General features: G+C 47.5%; 1 pseudogene; it reads right to left on the minus strand.

Annotated features, from left to right (window-relative positions):
* Positions 1-562: 562 nt before the first annotated feature.
* Positions 563-1,076, minus strand: LOC126596904 (50S ribosomal protein L34, chloroplastic-like; annotated as a pseudogene).
* Between the last annotated feature and the right edge of the window lie 3,216 nt (positions 1,077-4,292).

Below are 4,292 nucleotides of genomic sequence, written 5' to 3' on the forward strand. Positions count from 1 at the left end.
AGTACTAAGCGTACTTTTGATCACCTGGTTGGTGATAATAGAGGGCCTGACTCTTTTGGGCATATGGGCCTTCGTCCTCCACATGACATTGCAGCCCATTATTTTGGGCTTGCCTTTTTTTTTTTTACCCTCTGATGGGGTTATACAAATATCTCCGAAAGATACGAAAAATAAATTACATCATACAAAAACCAGAAAAGTAAATCACATCATTCTGGTGGGGTGTTTATTCCTTGCTTTTGGTTTCTCTTTTGCTTTTTGGTTTCTGCAATTATCTCCGAGACTGATTGAGTAGTGGGTTATTTCATCATTCTCTGGTGGTGGCTTAGAGAAGTAATCATGATAAAGCAAAATAATAAAGAAAAATGAGTCTTATCTACAATCTAAGAATCAATTGTGCTGTCCCCGTCGGCTTTTCCAGAAAAGCTTCTCTAGTCTCTCTCTTCCTGACAGGCCAAGAAGCCATTGTAATTGAGCAGGCAATAGGAAAAGGAGATGCAGGCGAGGTCGGGCTCATGGGCGGCGTAGAGAACTCAATCAGGCCAGTTTTGAAAAGACGCAATCAGGCCCGTTTTCCACTTCTAGGATTGCTCTTCGTGTAGAGGACCTTCCGCCCCTTAGTATGTCGGCACTTCATCATTGCTCTCCCACCAGTGGTTCTCATGCGTCTACGGAAGCCATGATCAAGCCAAGGATTTCCTGGACCTACTTCTTTTGGTTAGACATAGGGCAGCCTTCCCGGCCCTCACCACCAAGCCAGAGCCTTTTCTTCTTCCAACCCCAACATTAGATCTCAAATCCAACACCAAAGATAAACCCGAGAACATGGAAGCGGAACCGATGGAGGAGTAGTGAAGCAAAGGGGAGCGCGCAACGGCGCCACCGCTGAGAGACACGGAGCTTTTCCTTGCAGTTGAGCTGGTGAGGAATGTGAGAGAAGCATAGGGTGTGGAGGCTCGACTGGAAAGGCAGGGCGACCATGCCATTGCTGAAATTGAAGCCATTCTTCCTTTTGCCTTCGTCTTCTTTCGTCTTCAACTGTTGTTACTCTGCTTTCTTCTTTCTTTCTGTGTTTTGTTGTCTGTCCTTACTTAATTCTTGTCGGTTGAATGGAGTGGCAATAACGGCCAAAGGTGGCGGAGGATCTTTCTTCTTTTGTTTTGTTTTGGTTTTGCTAACTTCTGATCCAGGAAATAGGGGATTCAATGGATTGAAACGTGATATGGCTTGGCTAATTTGCTGGGTGGAAGAAAATAGAGACTGAGAGTGAGGTAGATGAGAAGAAAGATCTACAGGGGCGGGGGAGAGAGATAGAGAGAGAGTGTCTCTTGGTTTTGCAGATCCACGGTGGACGGTGGTGAGGTTGTCACGGTGGTGAGATGAAAAATTGAAAGAGAAACGACATAACTTTTCATGACGTTTCCCACAGATGGCGCCAAATGTTGATGCACAAAACCAGAAGTCTTGGAACAACATAAATCCGACCGTGAATCTGCAAGAAATGTAAATAACACAAGATGTATCGTGGTTCACCCCAAGGTTTGGGCTACGTCCACACTAATTGTATTTCTCTGAGAGTATTTGTGAAGGAGAGAGTGTGAGAGCTTTGCTCTAGATAGGAGAGGCTTTGAGAGTGAGAGCTTAAGGGGGTCAGGAGCCTTAGGAATTGGCCTCCCTCCATGAGGAGAGTGAGGGATCCTTTTATAGAATAAGGACTCTTCACTTATTACATATTTGCCCATTCCTTTATTACATAATTAAATTTGAGTCCCCCGAGTATTTATACGAGATCTAAATACGGAGGCCCTAAGTATGGTATAAACATATGCCATGCCAAAATATAACAAAGTAAACAATCCAGGTAAGAATGTGTTGACCCTAAAAACTACAAAGCCTACGTGGCTCGCAGGCCGAGTAATTAATGAGCTAACTACGTCCTTCGGTGAATGCGGGGCGTGCCAACTCGTCGGCCGAGCTCGGCCGAGGAGTAAATTTGTTGATGTTGCGTTGGGTCGCGCTACTGACTTCTGCGTCTTGCGATTGCGGCCGAGAAAGGAACACGTCTCGGCCTCTTGGGCTCTCGAACCTGAAGACAAGGTTACTATTCTTACGAAGTTCAATATCAAATTCGGCTTTCAATGTGCCGAATGTAATAACTGTAACACCTCACTTCGCCGAGAAGGCTGATGAGATGACCTCGACCAATAAGGATTTAGAAACCCTTCTCGACCGAGACTTGGATAGGCAATCAATCGTTCTCGCCGCAGTGCTGTTGATGCCAACGGAAGATACTGCGAGACCGGCTGACTCTACGGTGACAGAGCTATCTATGCCGACTTAAGATATCACCGGTTGCTTCCACAGTGTTGTTGATGCCAACGGAAGATGTGTCAGCGAAAAAGGAAAAAGAAAAATCACAAGTTGTGAGAGTTTGCGCAGGGCAATTTTGTATTGATTTTGTGGGGGCTTCCTCTGTTGCTGAATGTCTTGTATTTATAGTAGCAGAACATCGAGCCCGAGTTCCAATCCTATTCGGACTAGGTTTCCTTCTCCGGATTAACATCCCTTCGATCAGTCCTATCTCCGTTAGGACTACGAACCTAGTCCTTAACTGAGCCGGATTCGCTTTCTAGATTATTGATCTCGTCGAGAGTCCCTATTGTACTAAGACTCGACTTACGTTCTGATTTAACCGACTTAGGCTTGGAAGCCCATGAGCTGAACGCTCCATGACCCTTTCGCCGCACGGCTTCTCGGGCCGATAGTGATTCTACCCTCGGCCCAAACTATTATTTTGGGCCTAAACATTGCCCCCTCGCTTCTGAGGTCCTCGGCCTGAAACCTTTGGCCGAGTTTCGGCCTTGAAGAAGCGAATCTACCACTCAGAATCCTATTACCCGAGTTCCAAGGCGCATTTATTGAACACGATCGCACGATCTTGATCCTGCTAAACCACTCGCCACGTGGCGTCTTCTAACATGGCCAATCCCCAATAATGACGTCTAAGGCGTGCGGCAGCCTGAACCGTCGTGCCATCATGACCTTATGGCTAAACTTAACCACTACCTCAATCCGCGAGCCACTACATCAATCCGTGAGTCCACCTGTCATCATGCAGGTGTCGAAACGTCTTTCGTCATTAATTTCGCCGTCACACGCGATCGTGCGCCCCCCAAAACCTAAAACCGTCGGTCTTCTCAACCGTATTTCCCAAATGTTCATCATGATCAACGATTCCTCCGGTCGATTTTACCCTTTGTTTTGAATTTCGAACGATTGCTCTTCCCTCCACAACCCTATAAATACCGAAATTCTCTCATTTGTACTTTGCGCTCCCAAAATTTTCTGAAATCCCTTGCCATTGCTCTCTAGTGCATTCCTCTATTCCAAGTCTTCGTCTTCAAACCCCCAACCCAGAAAATCCTTTTACACCGTGATTCTTTCTTATAATGGCGTCTTTCATCTCCAAGCTTTCCAAGGAATGTGACCAGCATCAGAAGATTCTTGATCGGAGCTCGATCAAGACTATACGGTTTGAAAATGACATGAGCACTCAGCACCAGATCCTGGGTCCTCTCTTCAAAGCTGCAGTACCGCCGACCATCACCGGCCTTCTCCAGGAGCACTGCCTAACACCCTTGTTTCAAGGGTTTGAATGGTCGCGATGGGACGCGACGAAACCCCAGGGCTCCTGGCCCTCGACGACCACAACCTGGGCAGCCTGGGTCGTTCGAATGGAACGGCTTTTCGGCGATCAATGGAAGGCCCTCGACATCTACGACGCCATCCTCCTCTCGTCCATGGATGTCGTCCTCGACAAGGAGCTTCTCCTGGCCGCTCTGTGCTTTTGGTGCTCGGCCACCAACACAATGGTTCTTCCTCTTGGTCCCATTGGTCCCACCATCCTGGATATCACCACCATTCTGGGGACTTCGGCAACCGGGATCCCTGTCGACGCGACTCTCTCTAGGCACCCGTCGAATATCGATCTGAAGACGCTTTTCGACCGTCGAGCCTTCGAGACCTTGAGCCGTGATGGTCATATCCCGTCGAAGGAAGACATTCAGAAGCTCCACAAGAACTTCTGTAATTACAACACCCTCTATCTTAACTTCGCCGGCCGAGGAGAAGAGGACCTGCGAGAAGGAGAGCATGAAGCCTTCCTCTTTTATTGGTACAACAAATATATTTGTTGTACCAAGTCAAACAAGTGTTTGGTCGAGAACATGCCGGTAGTCGAAGCCCTGGCTAGTGGTCACGTCCTGGCACTGAGTTCCAACATTCTCGCCCAA

This window comes from Malus sylvestris, chromosome 13 (genome assembly GCF_916048215.2).
Source record: "Malus sylvestris chromosome 13, drMalSylv7.2, whole genome shotgun sequence".
NCBI lineage: Eukaryota > Viridiplantae > Streptophyta > Magnoliopsida > Rosales > Rosaceae > Malus > Malus sylvestris.